General features: G+C 25.9%; 1 protein-coding gene across 1 annotated transcript in view; it reads right to left on the bottom strand.

Annotated features, from left to right (window-relative positions):
- LOC107161620 (uncharacterized) overlaps positions 1–24,931 on the bottom strand; it is a 52,243-nt gene extending 27,312 nt beyond the window's left edge. The window contains exon 1 of the mRNA XM_015508103.2: positions 24,668–24,931. The gene's annotated coding sequence lies outside the window, so the exon portion shown is untranslated. The remainder of the gene's footprint in view (positions 1–24,667) is intronic.
- Between the last annotated feature and the right edge of the window lie 254 nt (positions 24,932–25,185).

Raw genomic sequence — 25,185 nt, 5'->3', positions numbered from 1 at the left:
GTTTTTCCACGATGTTTATTAAATTTAAATTAATCTTATCTCGAGTACACTCCTTGGGGTAGAATATACACCCAATAGATTTCAAATAAAGTTCTAAATCAACTGAAATTTAAGTTAATATGATTGTTCTAATATTTCTAAAGGCGTAAAGAAAACCAGTGAGGAGTATTATTGAAAACATTATATCAAGTGTTGGTGAAACAAGTTCCATTTCGAATTGTTTTTTGAATGCAACAATTTATCTTATTTTTTTAAATTTAACTTTACAATCAATTTGATCGTTTAGGTAATAAAAATCTAGTTTTAGTAAAAGGGTATTGAAAAGTCCATAATCATGCGCATGTGGGTGCCAGAAGTGCTGGATGACATTTTGTAATTGGAGCCCTAAAATTTAAGCTCTATAATTGGGGGGGGGGGGATGCATTTATTTTATTTTATATGTAAAACGCAATTTTTGCTAAAATTGTGTGTGATAAAAAAATGTTACGTGCTATTATGTACATAAAAGAAATATAACGTGCAATATTTTTATAATTTGCGTGTAAAAACCTATTGTCATATTATAATGTCTATAAGCTGACTAAAGTCTAATATCGTAATTAAAAAAAGAAAACAATATTTTGAAGATAGATTTAGGTAATATTTGTGTGTAGTTAAGACGTCTTGTTTTTGTAAAATATTATGTAATATTATACTAAACTCCGTGGTACGATGAGCAACTATCAGTATATACATTTAGGGTCTTGCGTTTAAATTGTATGTAATTTGGAAAGTAAACGTTTCTTTTGTTTGTTATACGCATGGAACTATTATGAAAATTTAACCGTTATTAACAAAATAACAACGTAGTATCAAAAAAATTTATAGAAAAACGCCTAATAATATTGTCAGCACTCCTTGAAATTCAGGTCTGTGCATGTAAATACCTTATGAAAACATAAATACATCATAAAAATAAGTATCAAATATTCATTCATTATAGTTATATTGAAAACAATATTTTAACTAATGAATGATTCAATACATTATACATGCAATCAGGTTTAATAAGTTATAAAATATTTAAAAAGTGATTTTTTTAAAATTTAGTTAATAATTAAGGATATTGTAAATAATTGATTAAACATAATAAAAAATAAAAAATATCTTAATTTATTTTTTAAACACCACTCAAATTATATTTTGTATTCAAAGTATCTATAAGTATTTAAATTGTCTATTTTTTTTATCCTTGGCTATAATACAATTTAAACTTTTTTATTTATAACAACAATTATATTTCTTTGTTTCAACATCTTCAAACAAATAAATTCTAGTTTCCTATACAATTCTATCCTCTACTTAGTTTTTTTTTTGGCTTTTTTTCCCCCAATATTTACCTTTCTGCAAACAAAAATGTTAATGGTGCAGAGATTTTTCCAATAACATAGAAATATGATTAATTCACAAATATATATCACACACACAACAAAGTTTACATAACATAATTTTCCTTTTTCCATGATCAGTAGAAGTGCTTTATTTGGGTCGCTTCTTTTCGTATATCACCCAAGTTGATGGTCTAGTAAATAAACTATACTATTTTAAAAACTCACTGTAATGTTGTGTACAAATTTTAGTATTTCATTGATTAAAAATTATGATTTTATTGAATAATTTGAACATAAGTTTAGCTGAATACCCCATATCCTATATTTTTAAAGTTTAATAATTTTAATAGTTTTCTCTATGAGACCCTAACTATTTAAAATAACTTTGAAAAGTTAATTTTGTATGATATATATCTATGCAATATGATTCATTGCTTTCGGGCAGTTCTTCAAGGAATTTATTCTTATATTAAAATAAATATGCATTTATAGTATAGGCAATCAAGTTAATAGATATAAATGTGAGTTATATTTATGTATATTATGCACCTCTAAACATTATACGAATACAAATAAATAATTATAATATTAAAAGCATAAATTACTCAATTCAATTTTGTGTAGTTAATGTTTTAAGAAAAAAGATCATGACACATATAAATGTATAGCCCATTAACTTTCAATCTATGTAATTATTTTCCTGGTAATAATCCATTCAAAAATATCATTAAGTCTCGAGTATTCCTCTAATTTTAATCGCATGGACGATTTATCATCAGTATTAAACCACGCCTATGGTCGGTTTGAATATAGGTGTAAGGTGTCGGTTCGACTTAATATTAGGTGAAATACCTCCAATAAATTACTGGGGTTAGCCAAATTACCCCTCGCCGTGCACGAGAAATGATTTCCTTCTACTTTTTTTTTCTTTTCATTGTTTATAAGGAAAGTCTGCCTTAAACCTCCACCCGTCGGCCATTGGCTATGTAGTTGCAATAGTGAATAGGGTGTACGAACACTATACTTACTGGCACGCGACCGGTGAAATGCATAATAGCCGTTGTTTTTAATGACTTCACATCTACGCGACTCTTGTTTTTGCCAATCTCTCCCTCCCCTTTCCACAACCTTCCTGGTAACCTAATGTCCTACGACCATAAACACGAACGTCACCTCTACCGCTTTAAACAATAGGCCGTTTTCGTTCATATTTTTTTCTATACTTCAATGGCAATTCGACTAAAATGGTACTAATATAACATTGTAAAACACGATACCTATTATTTAATGTTTAATTTTAAGTAATATTTCTGTTGATAGCAGGGAAATGGATATGACTTTTTGATAAATTTTTGGTTTAAAAATATGTAATCGGTATTTGTTTTGACTTAGGTAGGTCATCACAATAAATAATAAATATCATATGGTTATTACTCAATGCTATTAATATTTTAGTATAAAGATAAGGCTTACCAAAAATTATAGAGTTGGAAATAGTGGTATAACTAATAATGAAAAATATAAGTACGTGATTTTTCAGATTTTAAGAATTAGTTATGATATTGATTATGATTATATGCCATATTGAAACGGAAATTTTAAATTTTCGTCTAAATTTAAAATGTCCGTTTTTCGTTTTGAATATAAGAGTAGGCAAACACTTAATATAATATATTACAATTTAAAATTAGGTACTGCAAACCATAGTGTAATCAATAATTTTTTTAAACCCAATATGTCTTTATTTCCAAGAGTCATTTTTATATAAAGTGACGAACAACACTTTTTAAACGAATATCGTTGAAAATACCATTTGATTTTGGTTTTAATATTCCGAATTTTTAAAAAATTTTGAAACTGTTTGTTTTTTAGATTTTCATCAAAATTGGATTTATGTAATTTCTTTTAAATTATTTGGATGATCTTTTATAGATTTTTAATTTAATTCCAAAAACTTTGTATACATTGGCTAGTATAATTTATACCTATACATTTTACGAATTCTCAGCTGTTTTTGTATTAGAAAACGAGAACAAATTATTCTATGTTCTATTTTTAATTTACTCAATATTTTAAGAATTAAGTGTTTTAAAAAATTACTCCATGTAAAATTAAATTTTAATTGTCTATAACGTATATCATCATAGTTCATACATAATATATTATGTATATATTAAAATAACACTGGCATAAACTAAAAACTAATTAAACGATAAAATTTTTTTGTCTTCATGATTATCATTTTGTTGCTGTGTGTATTGCTATTTAGTACTTACTTTTTTAGTTCATTATGCATCGGTATAACTTTACGGTATAATAATATGATATGTCTAGTTATTATGTCTACCATAAATCGATTTAATTTTGATAATTAATTTAAAATGTCGTGGTTATTGTGTCTACTGATACAGATTGTATATTAGGTACTTATAAAATAAAATTGAAATGTATGAACCTATACTTGACCGTTTTCAAGAAAAGTTTTGTTAATAAATTCCTAGAGACTTAGAGAAGATTTTCAACCCCTAAAAGTCGCTATAGGGTAGCTCACTCATGAATTTAATTTTGGCTCTTGAAAAACAAATATTTTTGTTTATAAAAAGTATTGCCACTGGATATACAGATAATAAAATAATTATTATGGTTGGATATAATTGTTGGTACTGTAATATATTTTATAATTTAGGCTACCTAATCAGATATTCTATATAAATATCAAATTGGGCTATATATATATTATAATATAGTAGAGACAAAGTGTACGGTCGAGGTTTATATTCTTTTATTTTTATTTTACAACAGTACATACACAATGAATACCTACAATTGAATTCAAAATAATAAGCGTTAAGATAAGAGATTTAACATAATATGAATTATTTGAATAAGAAGCCATCCATTAGTGACACTTATCAGCTTGGCATTTATTATATTATCTATTTTTTAAGTTTAAATGGTCACTATACTATTTTACTTTGACTCTGCGTTGTGGATGTTCCGGAAGCGTGAACGTATGTAACTCCTTTATAGTGGGTTGGAGTGATTTTGTAGTTTGATAAAAACCGTTTGTAGAATAATTCCACTTCCGCTATAATAGGTTTGATACCCAGATCTTCGTGGAGGGTTAAATTAGAAACAAATAATGGAGCATCAGTATTTTTTCTTAGAGTAATCTTCTGAAAGAATTGAATTTTTTTTAAGTTAGTTTTTTTTTTTTGCTGAATCCTAGAGTTGTTAAGTTTTTAAGCTAGTAAATTTATTTTTTGATTACAACGATTTTAGTGATCTTAATCGAGCGTTAAGAATCAATCTTTTAGCTTCTATTATGTTTGTTTCAAGTTAATTTTTGGTCAAGAATCAAACCTAAATATTTAACAGCATCGATGGGTGAGATATAGGTATATTATTGACTGTAACATTTGGACAGTGACTGTGTCTAAGGGTAAAAGTCGTATGGGAAGATTTACTGTGATTTAATGTTTATATTTAAAAAAAATACTTGATTGATTTCGGCAAAAAAATATTTAAACTGAAGTAAAACGTATTGTAAGGTATAAGATATTATATAGGTATATTTAAGATATATCGATTATAATAATTATGTAATATTAGTTATTAGGAGGGTTATATGTAAATGACGTATGTGCAAATCCGCAGTTTTTGACCAAATGGTACCAAATTTTGGATCCTGAATGCATTGTAAGAGTTATTCAATAGAAATCGTGATTAATATCAATTTTAAATGAAAAAAAAAAAAGTATATAGGGCTGGGCTGAGGCATATAGAATCATAAAATACTAGACCGATTTTGACGGTTCACGGAGAAGGTTTAGATAATAGATTGAAACAAACTTATTTGGGTGGCTTGCTGCTATTAGGAATATTAAAATCACAACTATAATATATTCATCGTGTATCATTTGTTTTATCTCAAATAGTTCACATGAGACAAAAAAGTTACTTATTACTATATCCGTCGCTGGTGGATTTTGTTCTTAGATTCATTTATCCCCGGGCAATGTTGTGTGATACAGCTACTAGTTGCCTAGTACCTATTATACCTAAATAATATTATAATAATAACATTTTTTAATATTATTGAAATAAACAATTATAATCTGAAATTGAAGAAAATGGTTATTTGTTATTAAAAACGATTTAGAGTTTATTATTAATAAAGGTACATATTCAAAATATGTATTAATCTAAATTAATAAATCACGGGTTAAAATATGTCATATCAAAAAATACTGTTAGGTTAATTTTTAAAACATTTTCTGAACCACCTTTATATATGTTATCATGTGATTGTTGATGACAAGTCTTATTATTAATTTATATACTTCTTACATCATTAAAATCTAATGTATAAATAAATCTCCATCCATTATTTTACAATTTGAATATTTTAAAACTATACTAATGTTCAGCGTGTAGGAGCTTATGAAATTGTTTTAGACCACAACATGTCCTTTATTGTAGCTGTGCCATCAGGCTTTAATGGCATTGCTTTAAATCTCTTTCATTCTATGTGGTTGACAAAAGCCTTTATAACTTCACTGGCAAATACTTTTTGGGCTAGTCTGCAATTCTAAAAATGAATTTATGCTGAGTGCAATTTTAATTATACAAGAGTGTCGAGTGTTATTTATGCAAATCCTAAAAAGGGCCTTACGAAATCTATTTTATATTGGTAGTATCATCAGGTATAACGCGTGTAATATATACATTTTATGTCATCCGATATTATAGCAGCCAATTGCTATTTTTGACCTAGAAAAATGTCTCTTCTTATTTTTCTGTGCAATTCAATTTAGAACAAACTATTGATTGATTATATTTTTGACATGGAGTATAAAAATATTTTTTTTTATATATATACTATTTATTGTGTATTATGAGTATTTAAAAATGTACTAAACAATTAATATACTTACGCACATTGGAATTTGAAATAAAATATGCATTTAGTATTTTCTATAATAGATAACTTAGGTTCTGTCAAACAGAAAGCGTTATTTTACCGTGGTGTGATTTTGTAATTTCTTACTACGTCGCGTTATAGGTACACGCGCGTGAATGCACCACGCCGACGAGACATTTATCGCTTTCACACGCGTTTAACAAGTTCTATTTGACAGAGCCTAAAAAAAAAACTAACTGGTTTAATAAATTGAGATCCATATTTTTAAAATTGATACGTTTTTTATTAATCTAATTATATTTTAAAGAATTTCACATATTCTACCTCTTTAAACCATCGTGGTTTTCTTCAATACATATATTTATAAAATTACTTTACTTATATACAATATTATATTACTTATATATAAGCGAATATACTAACTGACTACAATATTTTTATCTTTTGATTTATTGTTTGATGGAAATCGTGAATTGGAACTCAGAAAACGATTTTGAAAAGAAAGGATAATTCGTTCTTAAAAGCTCTGCCCTCAATGTTAGTTCTGCAGGGCGTTGATTTATCATAATTACAACTTATGAGGGATACTTGATGAATTAGATTATATATTATGTTGGCTGATTATTGCTCTACCCATATTTGTGTCACCAATAATATTTGAATTAAAAGTTAAATTTCTATAAACTAAAAGCAGTAAATTTTAATTATATCAGGCATATTATTTTAAATGTTTTAAGTTTTGATAATGCTATTTAGTATTTATTGTTTATAGTTTGAACGAAAAAAAATTAAATACTATCTATTTGATTTTATAATCAATTATAAGTTTATAATCTTATTATATTGCGTAAGTAGATATAGCCAATTAATGTAATACCTAATAATTTTAAGTGCATTTTTCATTCATTTTGCAAAGTTTTGAGACCTCGTTTAAAAATAATGGTAATTTTGACATATTCTTAATGAAGGTGATAGACAATGTTAGTTTCCTCTCTTTAGATTGTAGGTAGGTACAACTTCATCACGTCTTGGTTTAATAATTTCATTAAATTTGTCGTTTTTACTTCTTACAAGAAGATCCTTTTTCTGCTATAATTTAATTTATAGTTTGAAATGTTTTGTAAACTAAGAATTAAAATTAATTATCAGAAAGAAAAATGGAATGATTTAGTTTAAATGTATATGGAAGTATTTTTTTTATTTAAAAAAGAGTTTTTACTTTTTAGAGCAGTAAATTATCAGAAACAATTGTATTTAGTATATAAATTCAACATTCAACTAAGTAAAAAAAAAATTATAAGTCCATAAATCATATTACGTTTCTACCTCATGAAAAAGGCATGTTGATACATATTTTTCAAAAAAGTAAATTAAAAAAAAAATCGCAAAGGAATGAGAATAGTTTTATTTATATTAACTATTTAGAATAACTTTTATGATGAGTGAAGTTTTCTGTTTGGTATGGTAAAAATCATTAAAGCCTCCTTAAAAGTTCCAATAGAGGTGAAGGTAGTAATGATAGAAACTAAATGAACTCTCATTATTCATGAAATATTTAATTTAATTTTATGCAGTTATTCCTTTTTCAGAATTTGAGCTACAATATGTATTACTTCGAGCATACAAAATACTACTACATATATTTTTATCTATGAATATTATTAGTCATATTATTCATTTAAATATATTTACTGTATATCATGAAATACATCAGAACATCTTTCAATATTTATTACATTTATATACATTTTATTTTTGTATTCTTGTTTTGAGTGTATTCCAAAATGTTTGGAATAAAATAGAAATATATATGTTTGTATTAAACCAGTTAATAATTTATTTTATTTTCCACGAGTGTACACTTTAATGGAATCTAAATTATTAGGTAGGTATCTATACTATACTGTATAGCTTACGTCTATTATTAATAACATTATATAATTTTTTTAAATGTATTTTTAAAATACAATTTTTTTTTCATTTTTAAATGCTGGATACGTTATGCATGAATAAGTGATTTTTTTAAAATGGGTTTAAATAAACTATAATTTAAATACATTTTGCTAGGATATTAGAAATATGTCAGGAATATACTATTCTCTGTGGGAGTATGTCATTCTTTTCAATCAACGCTCGTCCTATCCGTTTATTCACTTATCCCCAGGGCATACGTACTTCGTACTGTATCCTTTTGCTAAAATTGTAGTTCATTTTCTATAGATCGAACTAGGTTATTATGTATGGTTTAATTTATTTATCACACCCAACGGAAACATTGATGACTGGAAACAAGGTTTACTTAGAATTTATGCACATAAACAATTTTCGAAATATTTTTGTTCATATATGAAAAAACTCGTTGAATAACTATTGCATAATATAATATGCATAGACGAAATTTGTGAAAACATTTTTCAATCTAATTTATGATAGCTCATAGACACAATTAAAGGGGATTTAGGACATAATATACTCATATAACACTTCAAAGCTCTTTGGAAGTTGTTGACATGAAAATATACATATTTTAGTTAGAAAACTAAGAAACTCAAGTGGGTTAGAGGGTTAGGCCCTCTAAATTGTTTAGTAGTGAATTAATTTTTATAATGACCACTATTCATTGAACTGTATAGAAGACAGTTATGCGTTTAAAAATATGGAAAGACGTGTTATTTAAATGTTCACCATTCATTCAAGAACAAATAACCGGAAAGCTTAATACTAGTGTTGGACTGCAAACTATAAAGTGTGTCTACTCCACTACTTTAAATTTCTCTGTATTTTTTTTATTTTAGTTACGCTTGAATGATAAATATATTACAATATTTAATTATTAGTGGTTTAGTCTTAAAATATTTTACGAGATCAAAAATGGTTTCTGTTTTATTATATTATATGTATAGTATGTTCATACTATAGTAATGTAGAATAGTACACTTTTGTCATAAACATTTAGTAAGATGCTTTTTTCTTAATATGAATGTACTTGATTTTTTTCATAAAACTTTTATATCTCTTATTGTATTTTATTTTCACCTAGGTATATTTTTTTGTAATTACCTAAACAGTTAGTTTAAACATTTTGCATGTCTATTTCTAGGTTGTAGGTGTGGTACGAACAAATCAAAAAAAGTTGGTATATTTAAGTTTATAAAATTGCTCATCATTATAAAGTTTAATGAAAAAAATTTAAGTTTATTACCGTAGTGATTTTTCCTTTCGAAATTTATTGTATTTATTTGTAGTAAAATATTATATTATTAAATGAAATTAATATTTTAAGCTATAATATGTTTAGTTAAAAATTTAAATGAATATAGCGGAAATCAAAATACGCTTTTACTAAAGCCATTTTATTTTAAGTTGAATGAGAAAAAACCACTTATGTTAGGACATATAAGGAAATTCATAAATGTCGAATTCTATGGTTTCGCAAGTGCACAATCGATCTTTTTAAATTAATATTTGTGTATATATTTGAAATTACAATCAATACTAAATGTTTCTATTAAACATCCAGAACATATTATAATATGTTATAATTTGATAATTGTGTTTATATTATTATAATAATAATTTTCTGCTTAATAGACAATCTAAATATTTTACAGACACAAAAGAGGCAAGACAAAAATACAACATACCGGAACACCTTCACGACGCACTGGGCCCTGACGAAGAATCCATCCAAAATATAATTTAATTTTTGAATGTCGCAATTTAATTTAAATTATCATTATTATGTAAAGCAAGCCATTGGTCACATTACCGAGTAAATAAATAAATATATTACATCTTGGAATTTATAATCTTGTACTAATGTACTAACATTTTAACATAATGTTGAAACATTTACATATAATTTTACGTACGAAAAATTATTAATTGCATAGGTACGTAGATCGATGAGTGTTACTAATTACAATTCCACAGTTATTAAAAAAGTACGACAATTGTTCGTTACAATAATCAATTTGATGAGTAGTTTTTAACGTATTCAACGTAGTGTAATTAGGTATAATAGGTTTGTGATAATTATTTTGAGAAGATGATATAAAGGCTAGGTATGATGATTTGAATATTTTAGTAATTAATAATAATTCATTGACATTTTACAATTTCTGAGAATAGTCCGAGTATAATAAATACCAAATCCAATTGAATGTATTATTATATTATTTTTAAAGGATATTTTAAGGACATAGTCTTCAGTATATACTTTTTAAGTCAAAAATTACTCATTCGAAGTTTGAAACGTCAACAAAAATCCCGGGAAAAAATTCTGAGCTTAATGATTTATTGTAAAAAAGATTGGTTCTCATAATATCATTTGAAAAATTAAGTTGGTATCTCCTCAGGACACTCCTTAAGTAATAGTTATGTCTTAAGAATTTAAAAATATGGTCGGAAATAAATTTTTAAATTCCAAAAATCATAATTTTAATAAATAAATTATTAATTGGAAAAATAGTGGGTGAGCATGCTTGGTGAATTGCCTTTTATAATTATTACTATTCAACATAATATAATCTTTACTGCCAACCGATATTTGACCTACCTATGGTACACTCACACCGGTGTTTTTCCCAGGACGTTAATAATTGTACGACTACTTGTATAATATAATAAAGTACCACGACAGTCTACAATAATCGTTATCTTGTGCAATATATTCTGCAATTATAATTATATAGTGTTTACCGGACATAATTAATTGTATACACAACTCTTTGATTATACGCTATTCGAATAACTTGGTAAGGAGCTACGCATAACTCATGAAATAAAATATTATTGTTGAAGATTTACTACAATATTATGAAAAAAAAAGTAAATAAAAAAACAAAAGTTAATGATATTTTACTATCATTGAAATTGAATTCAAAAAATGAAACTGAGCGAAGCTCGTTAAAATTAAATAATAAGAAAAATACACCATAAAAAAAAAGACATCGTAAAACCAATAGCTTTTTCGTTTTCTCAGAAACTAAAATACAAACGTTTCATTAAAAAAAATGTGTAGGTACTTGAAAATAAGCAACCAGTCAAAAATATTATTTTATTGAAAACATAATGCCATGACATTATTAATGTTACATAGTTGATGAACATTTCTTGATGACCAAAAAGATCTATATAACTACGACGGCACTGATCATACTATAGTATTAATATTATACTTAATAATTGTATTAAATTTTAACAAATAAATCACTCGAATAATTGATTTTCATACTAAAATATTATGATATTACATAATAGTACACACATGTACCTACAATTAACAAACGTGCACCTAAATTACTTAGTGCTTACCAAACTACCAACATTTTTTTTAGTTATTTTGTAACAAAATAAATCGTGAAACTAAAACGAAAACTGTTTTTAAAACCATGTTGTTCAAATTTTTTTGTCATAATTCTCTATAATATTTTCATAGACCATAAATATTTTTTTATAGTACCTAAATATAATTTGATTAGCACAATTTAACCGTACAAATTTTAAATGTAATATATATAGCGATTCGCCAAGTATGCTCAACAACTTTAATAATCAATTTATTCAAATTCTTATTTTTGGAATTTTGAAGCATACTTATAAGAACCATATTTTCAATAATATAGATGTTTAGTAGTTTTTGAATAAAAATGTATATATTAAGAATTATAGTCGTTAAAAATGATCTTAAAAAATATAAAATATGATAATAATAGGTTAAATTTTATCTAATAGTATAATAAAATAAAAATTATGAATCATCGATGGATTTATATAAATTACTAAAATATTAAAACCATCATAGCTCTTATATCTCTCTTATCTAATTATCATAAACCGTATTATACTATAACTTATAAGCATATTGTTTAATGTAATGCTATGTTTAAAAAAAAAAAGCGGATAAGTCGTGGATGTCGCTCTGCTTTACAGTAGTTACAAGTGGGTTACTGTAATGGATGGAATTAAATTTGAATCCAATGATATTATATCATTGTATACGAAAAACGATTCTGAGCGGAGACGGTTTATCCGTCTAGGATATAATATTATAAATTATTAAAAATTTTCAAATCTTAGATATAAAAGGAAAAATTTTATGAATTTTTAGCATAAAATAATTTACGAATTTTCGTGATTTTTACGTATGTTGTCAAAATTAAAACTTTGAATGTTTGTAAAAAAAATTGTGATTATGTATTTATTTTATTTTTCAACTACTATTGTAAAAATATGTTAGAAGCCTTGTATTAAATTTTAAAATCTTAGATTTAAAAAGAAAAACTTTTATGAATTTCTATCTAAAATAATTTGAACATTTTACGTATTTAGTCAAAATTTTAACTTTAAATGCTAATAAAAAAAAAATGTGCCTATGCATTTTTAATATTTTTTAACTGCTATTCCAATATGTTAAGTGTCTTGAATTAAATTTTCAAGATCTTCTACCCAAAAAATAAATTATTATCGGTAGGTATTAATTTAAAAAAAAACTAATAATTATTGAAAATTGCATATGCCTAAAAATATTTCAGCTTAAGTCTAACATTTTTGAAAATTATATGGTGGATAGAATATACTTATATAAACATTCGGTGAAAATGTCATGTATCTATGGTCATTTGTTTTAAAGTTACATCAAAAACCAATTTCGATTTTATCGAAAATTGATTGTGCGTAAAAATCCCGTTTTTTCCTTGATTTTTAGTTTATTTATCCTGATTATTTAAATATTGGGAATTTTTCGACCCTCCAAAGTACCAACTAGATTCACTTTTTGATTGAACGAGGTACCGAAGTCAAAAATCGAAGCACTTTTACTGCTCCAAAACGTGATGACAGACACACAAAAATAAAAATAAAATAACACACGTCATTGTAAAATTAATACATTCCTTGCTCCGCTCAGAATCTAAAATGATTTCATTTCGTGTAGTTTATAGTTATTAATAAATTATGTATTAAAATATTATGTCGTACATAATATTTTATTGATTCATTCTATTTTTATCGTTTATAGAAACATTTTCGATATAATTTAAACATTTTGTTTAATTTTGCACTCAGTCACACATGTATTTTAAATTAAAAAAATTATTAAAGAAGCTATAAAGTAAGCTACTATAATATAAACAAAAACTTCATAATTATGTGAAAAACAAAAAATCTAAATTAACGCCTTCAATCAGTATGACAGTGTTCATATAATGATTATTTAAAAGGTTTAAAACGAATTCGAAATAATATGAATAATTTATCGACTCCAGCTAACATATTGTCACCGTTTTCATTCATCAAAGTGTTTAATTATTTTGCGATTTAATTATATTATAATTATTAAAATTAAATAAACTAGATTGATTTATTATTCATTGAAAACACGTCTTCAACGTTATTTATACTTTGTCCAGATTTAAATGTTCCAAGTAACAATTTTATAATTCGTCTTCAAGAAAATAAATATTCTCATTATTATAATATATATATAAAAAAAAATATCCTGAAAGAAAACAAAAAACTGGTGTTTGGAACATTTCTTACCTACTTCACTCATCTGGGTTCGGGATATTATATAGACGTGTATATTATTTTTTACGCATTTCAGTGCATTGATTCGAAATATGATTAAGTGAAACTAATTTCCACAAAAAATGTTTATTCATAATCATTTGAAAATAAATTGAATATATTGGATAACATAATATCTATCATATAATTTACTTGGCGTGTATTTTTTAGATTCTGAACGAAGTGATGAATGTATTGATTTTACAATGATGTTTTTTTTTATATTTTTTTAAATTATTATGAAATCGCGTAACAATAACGATTTATCCTCAAATCAGGTATATGTATATATTGTATATCTATGATAATTAAGGTATTATGAATTAAGATAACTACATGCAATGTTTTTGGAAAAATTGATTAACCATGCCTTATGAAAAATGCGTCTTAATTGAAAAATAAAATATTTGTTTCAAAATAGAATATATCGTCGCCATCATGCCAAAACTGGCCAAGTGTTAAAAGTGACCAAGTGAAATAACATGTTTAAATGTCTTATTTTGTCCCTATTAATATACGAAAAAAGTGACCAAGTGATATAATAAATAGTTTGGGAGCCACTTAACACATCATTTTGACTAACTCGACATTTAGCATTATTTGAATAAGTTAAAACTGACTAAGTTACTTGGTCATTTTTTTTGCGGGTTTTAATAATAACATTTTTGTCCAAGTGTCGAGTTGATCACTTTTTGTAAAACAATAAACCTATAATTACCTATGTGGCCACACTGCTACACTATCAACAGAGCACTCTCTACTCCTTTATTTGAAAGTATACGTGTAAGTGGAAGAGGAAGACCAACAAAATATCCTGACAATATTAAACAATTATATGACAAGCCAAGACCAATTTCAACATTGAAAAAAAATGATCTCATGAAACTGTGTAAGACTGAAGCCATTCCTGTAGAATTTCATGAATGGTATCAAAGTATTCCATCATGTTCAAAACAGAAGGATACAATTTTAATTTCTGAATCTGAAAATGATTCTGATAATTAATAAGTTTACATTAAGACTGATTAAGGTAACTAAGGTACTATAGTTTTAAATTTAATATAAAGAATTTAACAATAAGTTTTGTTTTTTTTTTTTTAAAGTATACATTTTATTTTTATGTTAATAACTATTTTAAAAGTATAATCTTTTTTTTTAATTAAACATGTTGTTCATTACTATAAATATTAAGTACTGTGATAAACAAACCTCTTGTTATTGATTTATATAAATAAATGTTAAGTTTATGTTTATTTATGCTTTAAAGTATTTAATTTTTTTTTTAAAAAGGACTAGGTACAAATAAAAGGTATACCTACAAATAATGTTATTTATTTTAATAGGTTTTAATATTATATACATTTTTTTTTTTTAATGAGTACAAAAAATGTATAATAATACCTATATCTAATTATACTGTTGATATTATATTGATTGATCTTAATAAGATATTTTATTTATTTTAACTAAATATATTATAATAACCAAGTTCATCATTCTTTTTACTTGGTCACTTTTTACTGTGTTCAAGTGAAACATTGTCACATGATCACTTTTTACTAAAATTTTAAGTTGGTAAATTTACGATTTACTAATTTAACCAAACATTATGATTTAAAATTTAGTACAATAATGGTAAGTATATTATTCCGGTTTTATTGATATTAGGTTTGTAAACATTAATTAAGTTTTGGATTTTTAAATCGATATTAAACATTCAAATTACCTTTTCTCAAAACTACAATTAAACACTTGGCCAGTTTTGGCATGATGGCGACGATATGACAATATTTAAATATAATATATCTTAGACTGACAAATCATCTCCGTTCAGAATCGTTTTTCGTATACAATGATACCTATCATTGCATTCAAATCTAACCTACCCTATTCAGAGGTCCACCCCACCACCTATTATACAGCAGAGCGATACTCACTTTCCAGCTTTTTTTTTTATGATTTTACAAATAATATGTACAAAACTATTGTTCTATTGAAGATCCTAAGTGATAAAATATCTTTATGCTATGGAATTTGCCCCAAATATTTATTATTATATATATATATATATATATATATATAGGTACCTTAAAATATCTAATTAAATTTATCATAATATTTTACTTTGTACGTTAAAAACTTAAATAAATAAAATTTAAATTCATCTCTTACTAAAAGTACCATCATTATATAGAATAATGATCAAGGAAAGGTTTAATTATTGTATAAAGATATCAACTCCCCGGTAATTAATGATAAAAAGCAATAGATGACTGAAATTTTTCCACATAATCAATAAAAATGATGTTATTATTTCGTCTGTTTGCTTTCAGTATATTTTTATTTTTATTTTCTATTATTGTTATTATTTCGTTTTAGTCCACCTACTTTAAATGTGAGACCATAAATTGTTTAACAAATCCTGTAGACGGTTTGTATTAAATACGACAAAAGAAAGTAATTTTTATACGAAACGAAAAAAAAATGAAATACTGTTATAGTAGTATAGCACAAGTATAGTAAAGTTATAGTAGAAGAAGTAAAAAGGAGTGGAAGATAAACATTTCAATTAACGTTTCGTCGTTTCGATTTTTTTCATCGAGATTTTCTCTAAAAATTGTTACTTTTAATTTACAATTTTTTGTTTTTTGTTTAATCATTACATAGAATCTATAACAAATAAAGAGAAAATCGGTCAACTAACTGTTGGACTGAAATCCCTTGTGGCTAATGGTGAGAAAATCTAGTTAAACAAAACTGAGCGATGAGATCTCATGGGGATGAAACCATAGCTTACCGTTAATTCTTTCCTATTATTTGTTTATTTGTTGTAATATGATGCCGTATTTAATGCAGAGGCGTATATTAGGAAAATTCTCTTTGAATTGCTCGAAATGTATTTGTGATGTAAAAGTAGTAAAAAGCTGTTAATAAATAATTTAACGTCATCAAAAGAAATACCAGAATAAAGCCTTGAAACACAATTATATTTACATTTGTAACTTATATTTGCTGTTGATGCCATAATTTAAAATCCAAAGTTTTAAGATCTACATCGTCATTCATCATACTTGAAAACTGAGATCACTTAATATTTTTGGTTTTTTTTTATTCAAATTATTGATATTTTAAATTATTATTTTTAGTCAAATAAAAGATAAAAAAAAAAAAAAACATATTATGAAATTGAAATATTATAACGATCAAAATATGTAGTTCCTTTCTCAAAGGATCGGATTTATACAACAAAATTTAAACATATTGATAAAAAAAAAAATTGTAACATTAACTTAAATAGTAACCATATGTAGTTAGCATCATATAAACATTGTAATATCCTTAACATTGTATCTTAACAAAAAACTAATAGCCTTTGTTGTTGACGTTTTTTTAGTTCAATAAAAAAAAAAAAAAAAAAAATGTAGTAAGCACTTAAGAGCATTATAAAACCGATACTACTATCACATTGGTAAGATATGAACAGTACACAATATTGTGGTTTTGGTACCTACAATATTAAAATTTTTAATATCTTACAATTAATTATTCTTTGAGTGATCCAAATACCAGAATACCAGTATACGATATAACAAAAGGTGGGTTATTAGTCATTACTATGAATAACGATCAGTGAATAATGTATTCTAAATCACATGAAATATAAGAAAACTAGGTATATGTATTGTAGCATGACTTTACATAAAATTAATGATTATAAAATCTATAAGATATTTTTTATTTAAAAAATAAACGATTTATGAGTTATGTATAGTGTATAGAGCATTATATATTATGTATGTCTTTGTAAATCCTTGCTTTGGGGTTTAGATAGTATAAAATATTTATAAGATACATAGAATATAGACTATTTATATTTATTCTTAACCCTTCTTAAGAGTACAATAGAACTTGGTAAATCTTCTGCTTTTACGATTGTGCGTACCGTAAATTATTATGGTTCAAGATATTATTCGAGAATACACAAAGTGTTTCAGTTAAACTAATTCAATAAACGATAGGCGCAGTTCTCTCAAATTTAATTTTCACTCCTTGCAGGAACAAAAGTTTTCTTATTATTAACTTTGTTTGAATTAAATTCATTATTATACTTTCAAATTACACTTAAACATTAAATGAGAAAATTCAATAAATTAAAAAAAAAATGTTTAATAGTGAGTATATAATAAATTATACAAACATTTTATAAGGAGCTTCAAATATTAAATAAGGTAAAAATAAATATAAACTTTTGATTAAAATGTTGATATTATTGAAATAATTTAGGTACCTTTTCTGAGGAAATTATTGGTTTATTTAGAATTTTATTGTAATCAAATATTCTTTATAGTAATCGTGTATTTATAAACATTACATTTAGCCTTAAAATTAATTTTATATCACCACTATGTAATATTATATATATATATTTTTTTAAATTAAATTAATTAAAATTTTCATTTGATATTATATTTATGGCTTGTGAGATATTTTAAGTATCTATAGGTATAGTTAACAGTAATTTTATGTCAAGCATTTCACATTTGAAACTAAAACAGCAGATATTGTCATTTTAAAATTAGTATGAAAAGTTCAACTTTGATCAAAATGTTTCAAAACCCATAAAGTATATTAAATATTTAAAATGCTTAGTAAATATATTTTATCAAAACTTGAATTTTATTTTTATTGCTAAATAAAAAAAAAATAATAATAATAAAAAAAATTTATTACGTTGTTTTAATGTAAATTTTACTTTTTTTTTTTCAATATAAATTTACATATAAATTAATATATCAACTCATATTCTGAGTATTTATTTTATACCTAATACAATATTGATATATATATATATATATATTCACATTCTTGTAACTGATTCAGTATAGGTAACAAAATAAAAATAGCCGAAAATTACTGTTTGAATTAAAAACACATTCAACATATCAAAGTTCTCCTCGTTTATCGTTTAAATTTTTTTGTTTTTCAATTAGTTCAGTTTGCTTGATTAATTTTGTATAAGACGTTAACTGTAGCGCTGTTTTAATTTTCAACACATTTGATTGTTATTATTCAATTTTTATATGACGTCCTTGTTCATTTTCTTTGAGTAATAGTACTTAGTTCGGAGTGCAAGAAAAAAAATGTAACAATAAAAATTTGACTGAATGTGAACTGCGCATATTTAATAGGTTACCCGACATATTAATTATTATGTTATGATATTATGGTAAACATAACGTTTCATAATATTATTTAAGTGAGCAACACATTTTCTTTTGAAATCGATCAGTTTGTGTTTTCATACATTTAAACTATATTATGTTTGTCAGACATAGAAAATTGAATTTTATAACTACCTATATATATATGAATCATATCGATTTTTACTATAAATATGCAGTCATCACAATTTGGTTTGAGATATACGTATATGTTCAAAAATGTTTTTCTTTTGACAGAGACGATAATTATTTTTCGAGTTGTGTTGTTCTCTATGTTTTATGTTCTGCAATACTAATATTATGTTTAAAATTATCACATTTTTAATTAAAAATATAAAACATACAAGGTAGAAAAAAATAATTGATGAAATCAAAATAAAGTTCAATCCTTTATAGTGGAAAAAAAATGTTATTTTACTACTATTATTATTCTGCAAGTCATTATATATTGATGATAACATAAAGAAATAGGCTTTGACAGATAAATTTATCAGTTATTGTAGTGGCTTCAATCGTACATATGTCAAGTTTTATTATAACTAAGAACAAAAAACAACGATTTAGTCATTTGATGTGATAGTTCATATTTTATTAAACAAGTTAAAATCATCACATTTTTAATTAAAATTACGGCGTTAAATTTCCATGTTACAAGTTACAAAAAGATTTTTATAAATTGAAAAATTGTATTTATTAATTGTAAACATCAAATATTTTTCAACCTAACATGTTATAGATCGATAAAAATCCTTCGTTAGAATCAGCATGCTGAAAGTGCACTTTCAAAGAAACGTGTTTCGCAACTTTTCGCATCTATTTACCGTTTACAAAACGTTCCAAGCGCTTGTCTCGAGTGGTTGAGTGGATTTTTTGATTAATATTAAACACAAAAATAATTATGTCAGGACATGAAAACTAATCCGAGGATATGCGCAGTGTAAACATGTCAAACATGTCTTCAATTATTAGAAACACTATATTTTATCATCCGGTCACCGTAGGTAGGTGCTATTTTTTTTTCGGGAAACATTTTATATAAACATTAAACGCCTGACGCGTAGCAAAAGTGTAGAGGTATATGATGCAGTGTAGTAGGTATAGGCACTAACCTGTACTGCGAACGAAATCGTATTATATAGACCTAAGAGGAAACTTTTCATCGGCTAGCTGTTTTGCCAACCATATTATTATTATTATTATTATTGTGTTATCGACTCGTGATTAATGGATTGTAGGACCAGGCCCGACGATTGACCGTGTGAATTGTTCTGTGAATTGATTAACGACATCGTGGTGGTGCCAAAACGCCTTTTGGACGCTGACATGAGCCACTTCCTCGTCCTCCATCTATATAGTTGCCGTCACGCGATTAATAAACACAGTATAATGTAGGTATATCCTTTTGGCGTGGCTTTGACATTAACCTCCACGACACCGTCGGGACGATTGTCTCGATGATGACCTGTACCGACACGCGAACGAGACTCCCACAAAACTGACAAATGTCTAAATCTGCAGGTTTGCCCGTACACGCATATGAAGCATAATATAGATGCACTTCGATCCTGCACACCAATCGACTCCGCCCCGCTTTAGAGTTCCGCCAGCTTTGACATTCTACCCTTTTGGTTTTAACCCCGTGATGATACACGGAAACGATGCGTAGGTGTATCTATTATATCGTCGCTAAAGTCGTCGGTGTTGAGACCAGACTACAGAAAAAAAAAAATACCTGATACGCAGATCAAGGTAATTCCGTAAAAACATGCGTAGATATATGGATATTAAAATGAGAGATATATATTTAAAAACATTTTTTTATCTTTATAATTAAAAAGAATATGATGTATACCTTTTCAGCTAATATAAAATATTTTTATTTTTTAATTGGTACAAAAAGGAATGTATAATTCTTAAACGATTTGACCCATGCTTGTTAGTCAGTAAACGTGGAACTCGTCGTGTTGTTATTTTTATTTATTTATTTAATTATAAACTCACAAAAAACCATTTCAAGCCATAACAATTTAAATTCTTGTAGAAGTTTATTTCAAGATATCATTTATATTTTATATAGGTTACCTAAGCATCACTAGTACAAAACCAATTTTGATATTGATAAATCTAAAAAAAATTCACTTTTATAGTTAACTATAAAAAAAAAAAAAAAATGTAAACATTTATTATTACAAAGGTGAACTTAATGACTAATAACATTTTATTTGAAAATATATTAGATTAAATCTATAAAATAAAAAACAATAATACATTTATTAAAACAATTGCCAATATTAGTGAAAAACTTAATCATATTTATCTGGATGAGTTGATGAGACTAAATAAATTATTTTAAGGGTAGATTTTTTTTTATATAGACACAACACTGTTCAACTGTTGCCACTCGCCGAAAATTTTATTTCATTACCACGAAACGGTATAATGTGGTGGATTGTGAGAGTTCGGTTTTTATGCACGTTGTACAACATGTTCGTATGGACACAGTCGGGATCATAGAATTTTTTAGTTGAAAATAGAAAACTTTTAGTCGGTCGTGTTGCTGTAGTTATTATCACATATAAATATATAATATTATACACTATTATGTGTAGATTTTGCATAAACTCAAAATCTATGGATATTAAAATTAAACCTTCAAAAATATTCCCTCGTTATTGTGATATTATGTTAATTACTACACATTGCAGTTATATTGAAAATAATCATTTGAAAAATTCTGTTAAATATGAACGCATAATTTAAAGTATTGAAATCTTTGCAAGTATAGATACGCGTAATATCTATTTACATTTTAAGCTTCGAGTACGGAGTCTCTCTTAGACTCTAATCGGTATATTGTTGCATGGCATAATGATACTTTTGATTAATTAAAATACAACAACTATCAGCTATTTGTTTTTAATTTATTTGTTCATTAATATTTAGGTAAATATTTGAAAAAAAATGTATCGTGTACGAGCACACATATAATAGATAAAGTGGCGTACGTATAGTTATTAACGTAGTTGAAACTTTATTTTATACACTGTGATAAATGGGTGACAATTTAAATAGTCCAACTATAGTATGTTATATATATATACGATTTTACACAATGTATAATTTATTATATAGGTGAATTTAATTTATCCAAAAGTGAGAGTAAATTCCAAGTAGTATGCACACCGGTGAAAATTTCCATATATATTATAGTTGAACTTAATTTACTTAAACTAGAAGGCACGTATACATATATATATATGAAGATAAATTTCAACTTGTAAAATATAATAAATATCCATCCAATCTGCAGGTTGAAAAGTTTATTGACACACATTTTGTTTGCATCAAATTTTATTTAAAACGTTTAATTTAATTTAATTTAATTTTTTACGTTTGTTGTAGAGTGAATACTAATATAATATCGATTATTTAAACTTTAAATGCATTATGAGTAATTTAAAATTATGCAAGAAAATTGGCGTAAAATATATACTAACTTCCATCATTTAATTGCACGCAAGAGTGGTAAATATAAAAATAATTGCAAATTCATGCAATTTAATGGTTTATGGTTTTTTAGGTTAGTTACCTAAACCATAGTATTTAAAATAAATAATAATGCATGCAATTATGTATAGTAGGTAGTATTAAAAATTTCTCAATCATTTTTTAAGCATACAAAACTAAATACCCCAAAAAAATCTTTAGTTATATTTTAATGACAATTATATTTTATTTATGAATAATATCATAATATTATTAAGTATCGTTAATTATGTTTTTATATTATAATATATATAATCAGAAAATGTTGTAAAAAAAAAATATATATTTATTTTTATGATCGCGTAAGAACAAAACCACTAAATTAATATCTTGTAATTTTGTAATAACTCTTGAATAATGTAGGTTTGTTTTTGTTCAAAGATCAAAAGTATCACCGCACAACTCAATTTATAATTACAAAATGTTTACCGTAATTTGATACAGTAAAACTTCAACTTATAATTAATTTATTCACGATTAATTATGTTGTATCCTTATGAATAATGTAGTTTAACTGAGAAAAAGATTATATTGTCTTTCTTGTTCTTTAATTTAGGTGAGAACTCCGATTTACAATGTGTCCTATACTCCTATCCTCGAGGGCGTGTTCGAGTCAGAAGTTGTGATCAAACTTTCCAAACCATCTACAAATATGCTGGTTATATTACCATGAACACATATAAGTCAAAGTATGTTTTCTGAAACGTTTATGAATCGTGTTCTGTTATGAAATTAAACTAAGTATCTACTCGTAACTTTGGCAGCTTCATCGCCTCTATGCGAGATGGTCAGTAGGTACCTACCTAATGCTGCAGTATGATGGAAAACTCGGTGTTGATGAAATTAAAAAAAAAAGAAAAACCTTCATTAAAAATCCCGCCCTTTGCTATTCAGTCCTATGTTTGGGGTGCATAAATTAATTCGGAGAACTGTGCTGGTTAGAATAGGTACTAACCGCACTAGCACTGCCGGATAACGACGGTCAAGAATTAAAAACAAAAACTTTTTTTTTACGCTAGAGTCCAATAAAAATATTAAGTAGTCTACCTTTTTTTTTTTTTGTAACCCTCACCTGTTATTCGGGATTACAAGCAGGTCCTTTATATCTTCCCACGTGTAATTTAAACTTTTGTTTATAAAGTTATTTAAACGGTGTGACTAAATTATGCGGTGGCAGTTCGTCTGAAACGTGTCTTATTATATAAATCATTACTGTTCTTTCTAAATTGAAATAAGTATTTACTTTTTAACAAATATTTATTATCAGATTAATATAGAGTGTCTTATTTAATTTACATAATGTTATGAATTTAAAAATAAACACTAATTTGATTAAGGTATACATTTTAACTACGTCAATATTAATGATTAAAAATTGGTCACAGCATATAAAATCTGAAAGACTTTGTTATTATTATAATTCTTGGTTCTCGATTTATATTATTTGAAAATGTCTTTTTTATTATCTGGTTTGAATATGAAATAAATATTTTTTTTGCGCTTTTTGCTATTGGGTTTTTAAATTACAAATTGATTTTACTAAAAGGAATTCGGGATCCTCTCATCATTGAATTGCACTACACAAAGATTGTTTTTAGATTGTTTTGTGACCAACTACAGTATCGCCAATTGTGTATTATTTCCTCCGGGTTTCAAAACACCATTGCATTGTATCTATAAAATGGGAAAAATAGACAAAGTTGTGTGTAGTCGTACAAAAGGTCACGCTTAACTTTGTTAAATCTCTTTGAAAAGAACTATGAGCGTCCACCACTACTGATATTGGAGACATCGTTATTTTGAAGCGTTTTCTATATCAGAAAAACGAATTTATGGCAGAGCGGATGTCAGTTTGCATTAGCGATGTGTATATGCTACAAATGTTCACTAACGAGATCACCGACTAGAATATTATTCTCTCAAAATAATGTCCCTTCGTTCGAGAGATGTGTCAATCTTTATTGTTATTATTATTATTATTTATTGGTATTATTATTAAGTAAATCTTTACTTCTAATAATGTGTCATATAGGTACCTGATTTGTATGTGCTTTTTTGTAGACGAGACAGGACGTCGGTGGTTGAACATTTATTCGGTGTTTTTCATTTTATATCTTTTTTGTACATCGTATACAAAATACAAGTTTGATTTATCGGTAATAATGTTTCGTATCTAGATCGTGTGATTAGAAAAGGAATTAAAATTATTTGTCACCTCGAAACAACTTGGCGCGAGAGGAGACGAACTATACCGGCAGAACAACCCTTAAGCGTCCGACGAGGGTGCGTCGCGACGGTAATACACGTGACTACTGTGAGTGCGCTCGTTTTAACCCTACTTCGGCATGCTGCCGCAGCGCTATCAGGGCTTGCGCCTCCCCTTTACTGGTTCTACTGTTACATAGCATAAGAATCAAACAGTAAACAATAGTCGGAATAATAATTTTAAAAAAAAAAACTTCATCAGTATAATTATTACGGTTGCATCATATTATTATAATATATAAGTATACAATTTCATGTGAAAATATTGTTATTCTATTATACGGAATGA

Source organism: Diuraphis noxia, unplaced genomic scaffold, assembly GCF_037042655.1.
Source record: "Diuraphis noxia isolate RWA-SAM2 unplaced genomic scaffold, SU_Dnox_SAM2 contig0002, whole genome shotgun sequence".
NCBI lineage: Eukaryota > Metazoa > Arthropoda > Insecta > Hemiptera > Aphididae > Diuraphis > Diuraphis noxia.
This window is presented reverse-complemented; position numbering and strand designations above follow the sequence as displayed.